The sequence below is a fragment of the Myotis nattereri genome (assembly GCF_964212035.1).
Source record: "Myotis nattereri genome assembly, chromosome: 2".
NCBI classification, from domain to species: Eukaryota; Metazoa; Chordata; class Mammalia; order Chiroptera; family Vespertilionidae; genus Myotis; species Myotis nattereri.
The window spans coordinates 93,302,422-93,322,430 of record NC_138076.1 but is presented as its reverse complement, the minus strand read 5'-3'; the positions used below and the strand labels follow the sequence as shown (position 1 = coordinate 93,322,430).

General features: G+C 38.9%; 1 protein-coding gene across 2 annotated transcripts in view; it reads right to left on the bottom strand.

Annotated features, from left to right (window-relative positions):
* LHFPL6 (LHFPL tetraspan subfamily member 6) overlaps positions 1-20,009 on the bottom strand; it is a 243,909-nt gene that overhangs the window by 145,354 nt on the left and 78,546 nt on the right. The window lies entirely within an intron of this gene.

Genomic DNA, 20,009 nt, shown 5'->3' with positions numbered 1-20,009 from the left:
AATTAAACTTTATCATAGGTAGGTATATATAAAATCATTATATATAGGGTTCAGTACTCCCAATGTTTCAGGTATCCACAGGGGATCTTGTTGATAAGAGTAGAATACTGTACTGAAAAGGTAGATTTGCTATCTATTTTTCCATAGTGTAAGATTTTGCCTGCTGTTAGGTATCTACCTCATGGAACAAAAATAGGTGCAGCACTGTCTTTGAGAATGCTTTTTGATGATAGCAATGACATAAGATCTCTTCCCGTACCCTCCACTGGGACTGTCTATTATCCCCTCAGGACTTTCCAGTACTTTCTGCTTCACCCAACCCAGCCAACGCCTGTGGCTTCTCTGAAAGTGTCCTTCTCCAGAAAAGTGGTTCACAAGATTCCCTGAAACCACCTATTAGCACCTACTGTTTTCTGGTCCCGAAATGCGATGAGCAGTTAAAATGCCATTTATTTGAAAAATGTAATAACTTTAAGGAACAGTTCAATTTTTAAATATTATCTACGATTTCAACATCTTCCCAATCCTTTCCTTCTCCTTCATGCTTAATAACCAGTCTTCAAGTTATCTCCTATTTCATCCCAACTCCACAGCCCTGCTTGTGTGGCATCTGTTTCGTGGACTAAAAATCAAGTAATAACTTTCATTCCTTCCTTTCATAGTATGTAAAATATATAAGAATGAAAGTCAGATTTCTCTCTCAGTCAGCTCTGTCACAAAATGACTGAGCTGATACTATCCCCTTGTTTATTTTAGTCCGTGAAGTTGTTTTGGGAAATATCTGTATCTTCAGACTGCTCTTCAACTCTAAAAACAGAACAGCTTGACTGGGCCTGGGATGTTTGGAATCTGGAGGAGATAAAATAAGAATCCAGGCAGTCTTCTAGCCAGTTTTGTTTTATGGACCATCCCTTCCCCTTGGAAGGTTTGGATAGTTGGCAGGGTTTGGAAAGGCCCACTCAGTCATGTGCTACATTGTTCTGCCTTTCATTTCTGTTCTATTGATTGGCCACTAGAAAGGCCAGTTATCCAGACCAATAGCCAAAATGTGCTGGGTGTTTTTATAAAGGAAATATCCTCACCATTTTCTGGCCTTGTCCTCCCCTAATTCTATTTCCTTCCTTTAGAATAGTTCAAAGGGCCCTGTCAGAATGGCTATCATCAACAAATAACATGTGCTTCGAGTATGTGGAGAAAAGGGAACCCTTGTGCAATGTTGATGGGAATGCAGACTGGTGCAGCCACTGTGGAAACCAGTATGGAGTTATCTCAAAAAATTTAAAATGGAACTGCCTTATGACCCAGCAATTCAATTTCTTGGAATATATAAAAAGAAACCCGAAACAGTAATTCAAAAGAATATAAGCACTCCTACATTAATTGCAGCATTATTTACAATAGCCAAGCTATGGAAGCAGCCCATGTGCCCATCAGCAGATAAGTGGATAAAAAAGCTGTGGTACATCTACACAATGGAATACTACACTGCTGTAAAAAAGAAGGAAATATCACCCTTTTCAACAACATAGATGGACCTGGAGATTATTATGCTAATTAAAATAAGCCAGTCAGAGAAATACAAGTACCATATGATTTCAAATTATACCTGGAATCTAATGAATAAAATAAACTAACAAAATGGAAACCGACTCATGGATAGAGAAAACAGACTGACAGTTGTCAGAGGGGAGAGGATTGGGGGCTGGACAAGAAGGGTGAAGGGATTAAGCAAAATAAAAAAGAAAGATTCATGGACACAGACTTCAATATGGTGATTGCCAGAGGGAGGGATGGGGGAGGTAGTAGAGGGTCAAGGGGCAATAAATGGTGATGGAAAGAGACTTGACTTGGGGTAGTAAACACAATAAAATACACAGATGACATATTGTAGAATCGTATACCTGAAACCCATATAATTTTATTAACCAATGTCACCCCCAAAAATTCAATAAGACAAGATCTAAACCCAGGCCTTCATGATCACAACACATATATGAGCCTTGTTAGTTCACATAATGCCTTTCTTCAAACACACTCAAGAAGTATTTATTGAGTATGTATTATATGATCCTGACTGTCCTAGGACATTATGGAATAAATAATATGTAAAATTTAGACCCTGATATCAATAGCTTTAATCTGAATATATTCTATTTTTTCTAAGTCAGAGTCAGTAATCATAAAAAAATTGGGGAGGAAGGACAGGGGGAGGTACAGAGAAAAATACAATTAACATGTTAGAAAAAGAAGATCTTGAACTGTTGGAGACATGAGAAACATCATGGAAAAGGGCTAATTAAGTCAATTCCTTAATGGACTTATCATTTTATCGACATTCACCTTGCCCTTTTACCTTCTTTCATAGAAGATTCAATGTTAGAGTGGGAGTCCTCCAAAAGCAACTGCAGCTCAGTCTTATCATTACACAGATGAGGGCCCTCCAGCCGAACGAGTAAGCAACTCAATAAAGTTTACCCACTTAAAGAGGGTCAAACTTGGACTTTGGACTTGTTCCTTGTCAAATTTTATGCTTCTTCCACATGCTATGGTGCCAAAACATTCTTAACATTCATTAAGTAATTCTTCAAGAAATATTAAGTCCCAAGTGTGTTCTAGAGACTGAGGTAGATACTGGGGAAATAACAGGGAAAACGCTAGGTGTGATCCCTGCCTTGCAGAGATTATATTTTGGTAAAGATCCCCCCTATAGCTAATAATAAAAGCATGGAATAGAGCCACAGAACATTTGTTTCTCCTTCCTGAATGGAAGTGATGATTAGTTCTGTGAATACGTCTTTTCTTCATACAACTGTTTCCTTTTAACTTTCTGAATTCCATAACTATCATCTATACTAGAGGAAGGTGAGAAAGAATTGTTTAGATAAGTGGTTCTAATGCTTTAGAATCATTTGTAAGACTCGTTAAAAGACAGATTGCCAAGGTCAACCCCAGAGTTTGTGACACAGAATAGGTCAGGGCTGGGCCCCAAGGATTTGCATTTCTAACAATTTCCTGATGATGCTGATGCTGGTGTGGGGACTACACTATGAGAACCACTGGTTTAGATCATCCCCAGAATGATCAGGCTCCTACGTGAAACTGAGGACAGAGTAGATGGCTCATATCATCTCTTACTGATGGTGATGAGGCCAACTGTTCTGATTTTACACATGAGGAAGCTGAAGCAAGTGAAAAATTAATGGCTCGTCCAGTAATGGCTGTATTTCTCCTGACTGGTAATGAATGCAAAAGGTCGGCTTTCTCCAAGCAAAATTAAATAGGTGTACAAAAACTAACACTTAGATCTTATGGATATTCAAGGAATATTCCTCTCTTTCTCAGTCTGAGAACCATTAAAAAACAAACAAACTGATGAACCCATTCTTTTCAACCTGATTCTTGAAATCCAACAATTAATCTTTGTAATCCCTACTCCCAGTGGTTACACTCATTTTGGTGAGAAGCTGAGTGATTAGAAGAATGATTTAGACTGAGGGCCAGAAGACCCACATTCTGGCCCAGGTGTAGGCACTGGGTATTTAAACTGGCCAAATTAAGGGAACTGGTTTCATTCCTTCATCTGTGAACTGAATGATTGGAAAGATGACATCTACAATCTTATCAAGCTCCAGTATTTTGCATTTCTCTCTTGTTTCCCTGGTTATGAATGGACTAAAAGGAAGGGTGGAGCCACAAGTGACAAAGCTCTAAGTGTCAGAGTCTCTTCTGAAAACAGAGACTGAGAGAGCCTCATCATCTCGCAGCTGCACCTGCAGGTCAGCACGGCAATGACTGAAAGTGTCTTCTCTTGAAGCTGATCAGTTTTCTCACTGTTTACACTGATAAAGGAACGTGCTTTGGTCCCCTGGCAGCACATTTGTACCTGCTCTAAAAAGCAGGTTATTGTTGTGATCCAGTTACAAACAGGAATCACAAGAACCTACGTAGGAACGCCATGCTACATGTGAAAATAACAGTTAACAAAGAAACGAGAGCCACAAAACCCACCTGAGTAGCTCCTTATTATTCAGTCAAGGTTAACTGAATGCCAAGGGATGGGAGAGGAAAAGGTAGAAGGCTTGCCAACTCAGCAGAGTTGAGTTTCAAAACCAGCAGCAAAGCACCAACTTAAATGTAAATGCATTTCTGCACTTACTCAGAAAAGAATTTAATATCCCTAAGCTGCAGAAGCCAACCAAGGACACAACTGATTGATGTAAATGTTTTTATTTCCAGCCAACCAAAAACCAGAGGAAAAATAGTGACAAGCTAAAGGATAGGGACTCCTATCCCCCATGTATCACCCCATATTAGAATCAAGCTCAAAGAACTTGTAAGATGAACACATGAGTTTTCTGGGCATTTGCAGGAATAGACCAAATCAGCAAATAACTGCCAAATCCGTCCTACGCATTCCTTTTAGGGCCATCTGAGCCACTGCTGTTGAACTTCATTCATTTGATCCTGATGAGACCTGAATCCCCTTTAAATGGAGTGGTGCTCTTCTAACAGCTCTTCCTACTTCTCCTGCAAAGAATCCTATTCCATTTTACACCTGATTGTTTTCTGACACAGTACAGTCCCTGCCTGTTAGCTCCACTTATGGAACAAAACAATCCAAACCAGGGGTAAGCCTGTTGCCTTCAAGAAGTGATGCGCCTTAACTTCTGCAGCCACTTCAGACTTTCCCTACTTTTCCGTCAAGAGTCCAGGATTTTTTCAGAAAGCAAAATAAAGCTTGAAGCACACAAAGCTATAAATCAGCCTCAGGAAACAAGGTCATGCATTTAACAGCACATGATCCAAAGGCAAGTGCCAAATGGGCCATTAGTCACTTGAATTGACATAATATGTACCTGGGCTGACTTTTTTTTTTTTTTTTTTTTTTATCATTTGCCCTTATTGCCTTCTCCTTCCTGGGAAGTTCCTTCCAACTTAACAGCTTCCCAAATGCTTTCCTTTGTTTGATAATCATTTGAAGGCACTGCTTTAAAAATCATCTTACTTCCTTTCTATTTTATCTCTGTCCTACAGAACAGCGAAGCAGCTCCTAGCTATGTGTGCTGAAGCAGGTGATTAACTTGCTCACAGATTGCCCCTCAATGCATCAGTATTGTCTTCTTAGCCACACCACAAGTGAGTGGTGATGAAGGAAGGGAGAGACACAAATTAAAGGAATTGCTTAAATAAAAAGCATTATTAACTGAGAGGGGAGACCAATAATACCAAAACATTTGCTTTCATAAAATAATTACTAAGGAGAGAAAAAACTAGCTTGAGTAAAGTTTTATATAAATCCATACCTCAAAAGTTATAGATAATTACAGTATACCCTTCTCTTTACTCATGCTAATATGTTTAAACTGAATTTCAACCAAGAATTTTTCAAAATGTTTTGCAACCTAGCATATCCTAAAAGGTATAAGACTGTGGAGGCTAATTACGAGTTCCTATAGTCTAATCCTTCTGGAATGGTCTCCTAGCCGAATTCCCAGGAGCTCTGCATTTGGTATCTGGGCAGACAAAGCCCTTCAGCAGCAGCAACAAAAATCTAACTATGCCACACATCCAGCAGCCTCTAGGAAATGAATGCAAAATATTTGTCTCCTGGCAAAGGATCCATGCCCCTGAAAATGAAGTAATTTATTTGGAGGCCATCGTGCCTTCTGCCGTGCCAGCTTCAAATACCAGACAGCACATGACTTATCATCCCACCCCGCACAGGCATCCTACTGTCGAGCCTGAACAGCACACAGCTGGATTTTGCTGGGTAACAAATCCTTAGAGAGCCACATCTACCATGCTGGAGATTATCATAATTGATATCTATATGTTCATCATTTGCAGATAAAAGGTAACAAATGAACATGCAGATTTCCCATAAGTCTCACTAGTGTTGAGGAACCTTTAAACACAGCCAGGCCATCCTTTAAGAGAGCAACAAGGATGACCTGGATGTTAATGAACAGACTGATGAATATATAAAGCAGGAATTATCAGGTTCTAAAAGAAAACTCATCTGAGCTAAGACACTGACATGCTAGACACTGTGCCTCAGGCACCTGACCTCTGTAAGCCTCAATTAATTGAACAGTAAAATTGAAGAAAAAAAAAATCTTGACAAAAATTAGATGTTGGATTTAATTTCTGTGATGAGTTTTCCAGAGTAATTTACAATTCCGAAGACGACAATCAAAACACAAAGCAAACATCAAAAGTGCCAGCACAAGAGTGAGTTGTATCACTTTAGCTGTCAAACAAATGATACAGAGTCTCTTAAGTCAGCCTGTGTAGCATTCTATTAATGTAAAGCACACTACATAACAACATCAATTTAAATATTTTATATTGGAAATGTAGTGTGCTATGTAGTTTTAAGGAGAGAAGGAGGTTTAAATGTTTTTTATCTCCCTACATAATCTAAAAATAACACCTTTTCCTAGAAATTTCTTTAAAGAAAACCTGCTATGGCTAGGTTACAGGGAAAGTGCTCTGTGGGTTCCAAAGAAAAATAATGTAGATTTTAGAGAGGTAATGAGAACTTTTACGCTTCTAAATTACATAATTAGTTCCTGAGTACTTAAGAATATTTAAAATGACATTTGCTGATTGGAAAGGGGGAAAAATGAAGTAAAAAGAGGATAAAGGAAGATAGCACTCATTAATCCAGTGAACACTGATGGAAGGGAGGGAAGCTCTACCTGCTCATGCTCCAGGCATTCAAGATTTTAAGGATCAGGTGAAAAAAGTGGTTTTTGTTTTGAGTTTACAAATTGATACAGGGTCCTTGACTCCCTTTTCTTTATTCAAAATCTGAAATAACTGCAAATAAACCAGGCATCCACCTTTATCACTACTTTTTATATTAAAGATCCCAAATATTTGTCTTCATCCCAGACACTTTCCAGATCCAAATTTCTGTCCAACTTTTCCCACATTTTATAAAAATCCTTAGGCCGAAACCGGTTTGGCTCAGTGGATAGAGCGTCGGCTTGCGGACTGAAGGGTCCCGGGTTCGATTCCGGTCAGGGGCATGTATCTGGGTTGCGGGCACATCCCCAGTGGGAGATGTGCAGGAGGCAGCTGATCGATGTTTCTCTCTCATCGATGTTTCTAGCTCTCTGTCTCTCTCCCTTCCTCTCTGTAAAAAATCAATAAAAATATATTTTAAAAAATCCTTAGAAATTGTCTCTATACTCCCCACACCTAATACTGTTATAAGTCCCTGTTTGTCTGGGACAGTTCCAATTGATGCCTGTTGTCCTGGGCAATCATTAATAGTGAGTGTTTCCTTTCAGTGTCCAGATTGGAAGGATAAATTACATGGTTGCTGTATCCACATTCTCCACCTCTTCCATTCCACCTATCCAGCTTTAGGTGAGACTGTAGCATTGTCCCTAGCTCAGACTGCTAAAATAATCTATTAACTGGACTTCCAATCTGCAGGGCATCCTTTCCTTCTTCCAATTCACTAAGCACACCACTCCTTCCAGGTGATTTTTGTAAAGTGAAAATATAATAAGGTCACTCCCCTGCTTCATTAAATTTTCTACTTTCAGAATAAAGTTTAGAGTATTAAAATTCAGAGTCCTCCATGATTTGACTTCACTCAGTAAATCCCTCATCACATGTTTGTTGATTTAAACTATATTAGAACTTCCTTGTTAATAACAATAATGCAAACAGAGTTAGTTTTCCCAGATGCTTAAAGTATTAAGGAGCCAATATTGCAGATCCTCACCAACTTATTTTCTGGTAAAAGAGAGTTATAGGACACTCTGGCTATAGTCCCAGTAGTGTTTCCAAATACTGCATCAGTCTTTTTGTATTTTTAAACAACTTATATTTTGAATGTTTTATGGAAGCTTTCTACTTGAAATAGGCCTGTAGAAAATCCTTCTGAGTGCTAAGGATTCTCTTATAATGTATATTTTCTGTTTTTTAACTTCTCATTTTCATAAGTTTTCTAAATCTTTCTAAAACTTTCTGATACCTCACATTGGACCAACCTATAAGGAATTTCAGGGATGGGAAAATTCTAAAGGTCAAGCCAGTCTGGTATTTAGTTGAGTCCTTCTACAATAGTGTTTCTCAGCTTTGGGATACATCAGAATCACCTAGAGAGCTTTTAAAAAATGCATGCTTGGGCACCCCACCTGTTATTTAATGAATCAGAATCTTCAGATATGAGGCCCGAACAGTTGTGTTTACTGATGCTCCTTGAAGTTAGAAAATGATGAGCAGTATCCGGACCATGATATAACATCCAGCAGAATCAAAGTTTACTTGATGTCAATATGAAAATGAACTAATAAGCAAAGTTGCTGCTTGGAAAATGAGAGCAATGGTATGTAAAAAACTATTTGAAGTAAGTAAATATTTTAAAACATTGGTTTATTTCTAATTATCTTGCTTCATGCTGTCAAAACTAGCCAGATTTTACATAATCCTAAAACTATGTCTACACATGCTAAGAGCATAGTACAGTTAACTACATTATCAATTCATGTACATAAAAAACTGTTAAAAGAAAACTGGATTTGGAGTTCAAACTGGACTTTTTAAAATACTCTAACATAACCAGGTTCTATCTAATTCCTTTCAAACCCACAATAATAACAAAAAGGAATCTACTCATAAGACAAACGCTTACTTTAAAATAATCAAACCTTTCTAATTTTTCCAACACCATTTATTGAATAGACTATCTTTATTCCATTGTATGTTTTTGCCTCCTTTGTCAAATATTAAAGGCGTGGGTTGGACAGATACATACAAAAAAACCCAAAAACCTAGGAGACTTCCAAAATGGCGACCAGCAGGAAGGTAGGAGGGAGAGAGTGTGAGAGTGTAAGGAAGTGATAGAGGAGTGTGTGGATGCGTGTGGTGTGTGTGTATGAGCTAGGGACAGTTAAATTCTGCAGGTCTTCTAAGGGGCTGCTAAACCAGGCAGTCTTAGGCAGCGGAGTCCCGCTCCCTGCACGGACACTCCTGGGCGGCCAGCACAGGCACAGCGACCACGCCATCTTGGGAAACAGAGCTGCTTGAGACTAGGATCCTGGCCTCAGCACCACCCAGTCTGATCTCAGACGCAAACCAGGACCCTGCAGCCACTGGGGACAGAGACCTGTGACCACAGCTACAGACCTGCGGACATCAAAAGTTCAGAAATCCCCACGGCAGATCCGTGAATAACAGAGCCCATCCCCCGTTCCCACAGGCTTGCGGGCAGCGCCAGAGTAACTAACTGATAGACCCACCCCTTGCTGGGGCCTCAGCGCTCCAGGAACTTTAGCCTAGAAGTACACGAGCACCTTGGAACTAATCCTACGCGCACTGCCAGCTTCTGAGCCCTGGGCTGGAAGCAAACGCGCGAACCCCAGGAACTGAGCCTAGGCGCACTGCCGGCTTCTGAGCCCTGGGCTGGGTGCAAACCCTCGAACCCTAGAAACTGAGCCTAGGCGCACTGCCGACTTCTGAGCCCTGGGCTGGGAGCAAACGCGTGAACCCCAGGAACTGAGCCTAGGCACACTGCCGGCTTCTGAGCCCTGGGCTGGGAGCAATTGCGCGAACACCGGAATTTGTCCCACATATCACAGGCCCAGGGGACCCCAATTCTCTGGGCAGGTGGCAGCACCAAGCACCAGTGACTTGACTGTGTTTCTTTTCATCTGCGCCTGAGATCCTGATTTCCTGTGCATTCATACAAAGAGCCAGTGACTCTAATTCCTGGTGCAAGGGCACACAGGGACCCTGATTCTCAAGGCAAGGTCGCGCAAAGCAACAGAGACTCTGATACTGGATTCTGGGGAACTCTGACTCCTGACGCACGCTAGGGGGCTCTGGTTTTCAACAAGCTTCAGGGGGGTCTCTGTTTCAGCACGGTGCAGGCAGGGTCCCTGATTCTAAGGGCGCGTATGAGGCCACATTGAGCGCTGACAACACTGACTCTGAGCGAGCCTGGTTCCCACCAACCCACAACAACCACACATCTTAGTGTCAGAGCTCTTCAGTGACACTAGGGTGGTGGGAGGCTCCCACTGTACACGGCCCAGGCCCACGCAACTCGACGTTTGAATCATCGGGAGATAATCAGAATGAAGAGACGAAACAACACCCAGAGAAAAGACAATGAGGAGTCACCAAGAAAGGACATTAATGAAGTTGAAGCATGCAACATGACAGAAAAAGAATTCAGAATAATGGTTGTACAATTCATTCAAGGATGGATGAGAAAATCAACAACCTATGCAAGAATCAGGAAGAAATGAAAAGTGATATAGCTACAATCAAAAACACCATGGAAAGTTTCAACAGCAGACTAGAAGAAGCAGAGGACCGAATTAGTGAATTAGAAGATAAGGCAGAGAAACAAGCTCAATCTGAACAGCAACTGGAGAAAAGAATTAAAAAGCAGGAGGAGAGCCTGAGGGAGATTCGGGACAACATGAAACAAAGTAACATACGCATAATAGGGCTGCAAGAAGGACAAGAAGAGCAGCAAGGATTAGAAAATCTATTTGAAGAAATAATGTCAGAAAACTTTCCTGATATGGGGAAGAAAAAAGTTACACAAGTACAGAGAGTCCCAGGCAAGATGAACCCCAAAAGACCCACACCAAGACACGTCATAATAACGATGGCAAATGTACAAGACAAAGACAGAATCTTAAAGGCTGCAAGAGAGAAACAGAGAGTTACCTACAAAGGATCCCCCATCAGATTATCAAATGATTTCTCAACAGAAACACATCAGGCCAGAAAAGAAGGGACAGAAATTTACAAAGTGATGCAAAGCAAAGGACTGAATCCAAGAATACTCTATCCAGCAAGGCTATCATTCAAAATTTAAGGGGAAATAAGAAGCTTCACAGACAAAAAAAGGCTAAGGGAGTTTATCACCACCAAGCCAGCAATGCAAGAAATGCTAAAGGGACTGGTGTAAAAAGAAGAACTAAAAAGCCCAGAAAGAAAACAGCCACAAAAAAAAAAAAATAGAAATGGCTACAAACAAGTACCTTTCAATAATAACTTTAAACGTAAATGGACTAAATGGTCCAATCAAAAGACATCGAGTGGCTGAATGGATAAAAAAACATGACCCATATATTTGCTGTCTACAAGAGACCCACCTCATTAGAAGGGACTCACACAGACTGAAAGTGAAGGGATGGAAAAGTATCTTTCAGGCAAATGGAAATGAAAAGAAAGCTGGGGTAGCAATACTTATATCAGACAAAATAGACCTCAAAGTGAAGGCCATAACAAGAGATAAGAAAGGCTACTTCATAATACTAAAGGGATCAATACAACAAGAGGATATAACCCTGATAAACATATATGCACCCAATGCAGGAGCACCCACATACATAAGAAAACTCCTGGAAGATATCAGGGGAGAGATCGACAACAATACAATCATAGTAGGGGACTTTAATACACCACTGACATCACTGGATAAATCCGCTAGACAAAAACTCAGCAAAGAAACAGCAATCCTAAATGACTCACTAGATCAGATGGACTTAATTGACATCTTCAGAACACTTCACCCCAAAGCCACAGAATATACGTTCTTCTCAGATGCTCATGGGACATCTTCAAAAATAGACCACATATTGGGTCACAAACAAAGTCTCCCCAAATTCAAGAAGATTGAAATCATACCAAGCATCTTCTCAGACCACAAGGCCATAATATTAGAAATAAACTACAACAAAAACAACTCAAAATACTCAAACACTTGGAAGCTGAATAGCACATGATTAAATATTGATTGGGTTACCAATGAGATCAAAGAAGAAATTAAAAACATCCTGGAAACTAATGACAATGAAAACACAACAATCCAAAACCTTTGGGATGCAATGAAAGCAGTCCTGAGAGGGAAGTTTATAGCTCTAAAGGCCTATCTCAACAAACAAGAAAAAATGGTAGTAAATCATCTAAATCTACAGCTCAAAGAATTAGAAAGAGAGCAATAAGAAAAGCCCAGAGTGAGCAGAAGGAAAGAGATAATAAAGATTAGAGCAGAAATAAATGACATAGAGACCAAAAAAACAATACAGAAAATCAATGAAACAAAGAGCTGGTTCTTTGAAAGGATAGACAAGATTGACAAACCTCTAGCCAGGCTCACCAAGAAGCAAAGAGAGAGGACCCAAATCAACAAAATCAGAAATGATAGAGGCGAAATAACAACAGATCCCACAGAAATAGAAATGATTGTTAAAAAATACTGTGGACAAACTAAAACCATTCCCCCAAAAAACAGGAACAAGACAGGGATGCCCCCTCTCACCACTCCTGTTCAACATAGTACTGGAAGTACTAGCCGTTGCGATCAGACACGAAGAAGAAATAAAAGGCATCCAGATTGGAAAAGAAGAAGTAAAACTGTCCTTATTTGCAGATGACATGATACTGTACATACAGAACCCTAAAGACTCCATCAAAAAATTATTAGACTTAATAAATGAATTCGGCAATGTAGCAGGATACAAAATTAATGCTAAGAAATCCATGGCATTTCTTTACACCAATAGTGAACTTACAGAAAGTGAAACTACAGAAGCAATCCCATTTACCATTGCACCAAAAAAATTAAAATACCTAGGAATAAACTTAAATAAGGAGGTAAAAGACTTATATGCTGAAAACTACAGGACACTGAAAAAAGAGATAGAGGAAGACATAAACAGATGGAAGAATATACCATGTTCCTGGATTGGTAGAATCAACATCATCAAAATGTCCATACTACCCAAAGCAATTTATAGATTCAATGCAATCCCCATTAAAATACCAACAGCATATTTCACAGATCTAGAACGAACGTTCCAAAAATTCATCTGGAATAAAAAAAGACCCCGAATAGCTGCAGCAATCCTGAGAAAGAACAAAGTAGGTGGGATCTCAATACCAGATATCAAACTTTATTACAAAGTCACTGTTCTTAAAACAGCTTGGTACTGGCACAAGAACAGACATATAGATCAATGAAATAGAATAGAGACCCCAGAAATTGACCCAAACAACTAGGCCCTATTAATATTCGACAAAGGAGGCAAGAGCATACAATGGAGTCAAGACAGTCTTTTCAATAAATGGTGTTGGGAAAATTGGACAGATACATGCAAAAGGATGAAACTAGATCACCAACTCACACCATACACAAAAATAAACTCAAAATGGACAAAAGACTTAAACGTAAGACGGGAAACCATAAAAATACTAGAGGAATCCACAGGCAGCGAAATCGCAAACATATGCCGAAGAAATTTCTTCTCTGATAATGCTCCTAGGGCAATGGAAACTAAAGAGAAAATAAACAAATGGGACTACATCAAAATAAAAAGCTTTTTCACAGCAAAGGGAACCATCAACAAAACAACAAGAAGATCCACTACATGGGAGAACATATTTGCCAATGATACCACCGATAAGGGTTTAATTTCCAACATTTACAGGGATCTCATGAAACTTAACAAAAGGAAGATAAACAATCCAATAAAAAAATGGGCAACGGACCTAGATAGACACTTTTCGAAAGAGGACATACAGAAGGCCGAAAGACATATGAAAACCTGCTCAAAGTCACTAATTATATGAGAGATGCAAATCAAAACGACAATGCGTTATCATCTCACACCTGTCAGAATGGCTATCATCAACAAATCAACAAACAACAAGTATTGGAGAGGATGTGGAGAAAAAGGAACCCTTCTGCACTGCTGGTGGGAATGCAGACTGGTGCAGCCACTGTGGAGAACAGTATGGAGCTACCTCAGAAGACTAAAAATCGAACTTCCATTTGACCCAGTGATCCCACTACTAGGAATATATCCCAAGAAACCAGAAACGCCATCAGAAAGGATATATGCACCCCTATGTTCATAGCAGCACAATTCACCATAGCTAAGATTTGGAAACAGCCTAAGTGCCCATCAGCAGATGAGTGGATTAGAAAACTGTGGTACATATACACAATGGAATACTATGCTGCGGTAAAAAAAAGGAACTCTTGCCTTTTGCAACAGCATGGATGGAACTGGAGAGCATTATGCTAAGTGAAATAAGCCAGTCAGAGAAAGATAAATATCACATGATCTCACTCATTTGTGGATTATAGAGAACAACAAAGACTGATGAAAAGGGACAGACCCAAAGACTGAGAAACAGCGATCAGGCTATCAATCCCCAGAAGGAAAGTAGGGGAGGGCGGGGGTAAGGGGAAGAGATCAACCGAAGGACTTGTATACATGTATATAAGCCAAACCAATGGACATGAACAACAGGGGGATGGGAGCATGAGTTTGTGTGTGGGGGGGAGGTTGGAGGTTAATGGGGGGGATGAGGACACATTTGTAATACCTTAACTAATAATAATAAAAAAAATACTATGGACAACTCTACTCCAACAAACTAGACAACCTGGAGGAAATGGACATATTCCTAGAAAAATACAACATTCCAAAACTTGATCAGGAAGAATCTAAAAATCTCAATAGGCCAATAACTATGGAAGAAATTGAAGCAGTCATCAAAAAGCTTCCAGCAAACAAAAGCCCAGGAACAGACGGCTTCACAGGGGAGTTTTACCAAACATTCAAGGAAGAACTAAAACCTATCCTCCTCAAACTACTACAAAAAATCCAAGAGGAAGGAACACTTCCAAGCTCATTCTATGAAGCCAGTATCACCATAATACCAAAACCAGGTAAAGACAACACAATGAAAGAGAATTACAGGCCAATATCCCTCATGAACATAGATGCCAAAATCCTCAACAAAATCTTAGCAAATCGGATCCAGCAGTACATCAGAAAGATCATACACCACGACCAAGTAGGATTTACCCCAGGGATGCAAGGATGGTACAATATCCGCAAATCAATAAACGTGATACATCACATAAACAAATTGAAAGAAAAAAACCACATAGTCATATCAATTGTTGCAGAAAAAGCGTTTGACAAAATTCAACACCCGTTTTTGATAAAAACTCTCAGTAAGGCGGGAATAGAAGGATCATACCTCAACATAATAAAAGCCATATATGACAAACCCACAGCCAACATCATACTCAATGGACAAAAACTAATACCATTTCCCCTAAGAACAGGAACAAGACAGCGATGCCTACTCTCACCACTCCTGTTCGACATAGTACTGGAAGTGTTAGCCATTGCAATTAGACAAGAAGAAGAAATAAAAGCCATCCAAATTGGAAAAGAAGAAGTAAAACTGTCCTTATTTGCAGATGACATGATACTGTACCTAAAAAACCCTAAAGACTCCATCAAACAATTACTAGACTTAATAAATGAATTCGGCAATGTAGCAGGATACAAAATTAATGCCAAGAAATATAAGGCATTTCTTTACACCAATAGTGAACTTACAGAAAGTGAGACTAAAAAAAGCAATCCCATTTACCCATTGCACCAAAAAAATTAAGATACCTAAGAATAAACTTAACTAAGGAGGTAAAAGACTTATATGCCAAAAACTACAGGACATTGAAAAAAGAGATAGAGGAAGACATAAACAGATGGAAGAACATACCATGTTCATGGGTTGGTAGAATCAACATCATCAAAATGTCCATACTACCCAAAGCAATCTATAGATTCAGTGCAATCCCCATTAAAATACCAATGGCATATTTCACAGATCTAGAACGAACTCTCTAAAAATTCATCTGGAATAAAAAATAAAAAAAACCTCGAATAGCTGCAGCAATCCTGAGAAAGAACAAAGTAGATGGGATCTCAATACCAGATATCAAGCTGTATTACAAAGCCACTATTCTTAAAACAGCTTGGTACTGGCACAAGAACAGACATATAGATCAATGGAATAGAATAGAGAACTCAGAAATCGACCCAAACCACTATGCCCAATTAATATTCGACAAAGGAGGCAAGAGCATACAATGGAGTCAAGACAGTCTCTTCAATAAATGGTGTTGGGAAAATTGGACAGATACATGCAAGAAAATGAAACTAGACCACCAACTTACACCATACACAAAAATAAACTCAAAATGGATAAAGGACTTAAATATACGATGGGAAACCATACAAATTCTAGAAAAATCCAAAGGCAACAAAATCTCAGACTTATGCCGAAGCAATTTCTTCACCGATACAGCTCCTAGGGCATTGGAAACTAAAGAGAAAATAAACAAATGGGACTACATCAAAATAAAAAGCTTCTGCACAGCAAAAGAAACCATCAACAAAACAACAAGAAAACCCACTGCGTGGGAAAACATATTTGCCAATGTCATATCTGATAAGGGCCTAATCTCCAAAATTTATAGGAACTCATACAACTTAACAAAAGGAAGATAAACAATCCAATCAAAAAATGGGCAAAGGATCTAAATAGACACCTTTCAAAAGAGGACATTCAGAAAGCCAAGAGACATATGAAAACATGCTCAAAGTCACTAATCATCCGAGAGATGCAAATCAAAACAACAATGAGGTACCATCTCACACCTGTCAGACTGGCTATCATCAACAAATCAACAAACAAGTGCTGGAGAGGATGTGGAGAAAAAGGAACACTTGTGCACTGCTGGTGGGAATGCAGACTGGTGCAGCCACTATGGAAGACAGTATGGAGTTTCCTCAAAAAACTACAAATGGAACTCCCATTTGACCCTGTGATCCCACTTCTAGGAATATATCCCAGGAAACCAGAAACACCAATGAGAAAGGATATATGCACCCCTATGTTCATAGCAGCACAATTCACCATAGCTAAGATCTGGAAACAGCCTAAGTGTCCATCAGTAGATGAATGGATTAGAAAACTGTGGTACATCCACACGATGGAATACTATGCTGCTATAAAAAAGAAGGAACTCTTACCATTTGCAACAGCATGGATGGAACTGGAGAGCATTATGCTAAGTGAAATAAGCCAGTCAATGAAGGAAAAATACCACATGATCTCACTCATTCATGGATAATAGAGACCATTATAAACTTTTGAACAATAATAGATACAGAGGCAGAGCTGCCTCGAACAGACTGTCAAACTACAGCCGGAAGGCCGGGGAGGGTGGGAGGGCAGGAGGGGGGTGGGTAAGAGATCAACCAAAGGACTTGTATGCATGCATATAAGCATAACCAATGGACATAAGACACTGGGGGGTAGGGGAGGCCAGGGGACTGTCATGGGCGGGGGGAAAAAAAGGAGACATATGTAATACTTTTTGTAATACTTTAAGCAATAAAATAAATAAATAAATAAATAAATAAAATAAAATAAAAAGAAAAAAAAAGTAAACTAAACAACCTTCTTACACTGCAAATATGAATAAATTCAAAATGGATTAGAGGCTTAAATAAAAGACTTGAAACCATGCCCTGGCCGGCTTGACTCAGTGGATAGAGCGTCAGCCTGCAGACTCAAGGGTCCCGGGTTCGATTCCAGTCAAGGGCATGTACCTTGGTTGCAGGCACATTCCCAATAGGGAGTGTGCAGGAGGCAGCTGATCGATGTTTCTCTCTCATTGATGTTTTTAACTCTCTATCCCTCTCCCTTCTTCTCTGTAAAATATCAATAATATATATATATATGTATATATATATTTTTAAAAAGCTTAGTCGTTTGCAGCCCTTGAGATCTGTCCCAATAAGCAGTCAACTTCCCATGCTTTCTCAGGCTTCTGTAAAAAATCAATAAAATATATATTTTTTAAAAAGACTCGAAACCATAAAAATCTTGGAAGAAAACACAGGCAGTAAAATATCAGATATTTCTCATAGCAATATTTTTTCTGATACATCTCCTCAGGCAAAAGAAACAAAAGAAAAAATAATGAAATGGGACTACATTAAACTAAAGAATTTTTGCACCACAAAGGAAACCATCAACAAAATGAAAGGACAACCCACTGAATGGGAGAACATATTTGCCAATGATATATCTGATAAGGGGCTAATATCCAAAATTTTAAAGAACTTACAAAACTCAACACCCCAAAAAACAATCCAATTAAAAAATGGGCAAAGGATCTGAATAGACACTTCTCCAAAAAGGACATACATATGGCCAATAGACATATGAAAAAATGCTCAATGTCACTAATCATCAGAGAAATACAAATTAAAACCACAATGAGATATCACCTCACACCTATCAAAATGCCTATCATCAATAAATCAACAAACAACAAATGCTGGTGAGGATGTGGAGAAAAGGGAACCCTTGTGCACTGTTGGTGGAAATGCAGATTGGTGTAGCCACTGTGAAAAGCATACGGGGTAATCTCAAAAAAATTATAAATGGAACTGCTTTATGACCCAGCAATTCCACTCTGGAAATTTATCCAAAGAAAACCAAAACACTAATTCGAAAGAATATATGCCCCCTTATACTCATTGCAGTATTATTTACAATAGCCAAGATTTGGAAGCAGCACAAGTGTCCATCAGTAGATGAGTTGATAAAAATGTTGTGGCACATTTACACAATGGAATACTATTCTGCCATAAAAAAAAAAAAAAAAAAAAAAAAACGAAGAAAATTTTACCTTTGGGACAGCATGGATAGACATGGAGAGCATTATGCTAATCGAAATAAGCCAGCCAGGGAAAGATAAGTACCACATCCTTTCACTCATATGGGGAATTTAATGAACTGTACTTCCTAGCAAGGTAGAGACAGACTCATAAATTGAAGGCAGGCAGACAATTCTGGTGGTGGTGGGAGGGACAGTGGAGAGATTGAGCAAAAAAAGAAAAAAGAGAGATTGAATTCATGGATATGGACAACAGTGTGGTGATTGCAATAGCAAATAGGATTGTTTTCTTAGTTTCTCTTTCTGACAGTCCATTAATGGTGTATAAAAATGCCACCTATTTCTTAATATTGATTTTGTATCCTGCTACTTTGCCAAATTCATCTCTTAGACCTAGTAGCTTATTGTTGGAGTCTTTAGGGTTTTCTATGCATAACATCATGTTATTTGCAAATAAAGATAGCTTTACTTCCTCCTTTCTAGTTTAGATGCCTTTTATTTCTTGTCAGATTGGTATGGCTAGGACTGACTAACAGTGGTGAAAGTGGACATCCCTTTTTCCGGAACTTAAGAAAAACATTTTCAGTTTTTGCCCATTGAGTATGAGGTTGGCTTTAGGTTTGTAATAAAAAAGGCCTGGTATTGGCATAAGAACAGGCATACAGATCAATGGAACAGAACAGAGATCCAGAAATCAACACACACCATTATGGTCAATTAATATTTGACAAAGAAGGCAAGAGCATACATTAAGAATGCTTATTATCAATATGAAAATGAACAATCTCTTCAATAAAGGATGTTGGAAAAACTGGACAGGTGCATGCAAAGAAATGAAACTAGATCACCAATTTATACTATACACAAAAATAAACTCAAAGTGGATAAAAGATTTAAATGTAAGTTGTGAAACCATTAAAAATACTAGAGAGAAAAAACACAAAGCAGTAAAATTTTAGACATCTCATGCAACAGTATTTTCACTGATACTCCTAGGTCAAGGAAAACAAAGGAAAAAATAAACAAATGGGACTATATCAAACTAAAATACTTCTGCAAAGCCAAAGAAACTGCCCACAAAATAAAAAGGAAATCCACTAAATGGAAGAACATACTTGCCCATGATACATCTGATAAGGGGTGAATTTCCAAAATATACAAAGAACACATACAACTCAAAACCAGGAAGATAAAAAATCCAATTAAAAAATGGGCAGAAGACTTGAATAGACACTTCTCCAAAGAGGACATGCAGATGGCCAATAGACATATGAAAAAAATGTTTAATGTCACCAATCATCAGAGAGATGCAAACTAAAACTACAATGAGGTATTCCTCCCACGTGCCAGAATGGCTACCATCAATAAATCAACAAACAATAAGTGTGGAGAAAGGGGAACCCTAGTGCACTGTTGGTGGGAATGCAGAATGGTGCGGCCAATGTGGAAAACAGTATGAAGTTTCCTC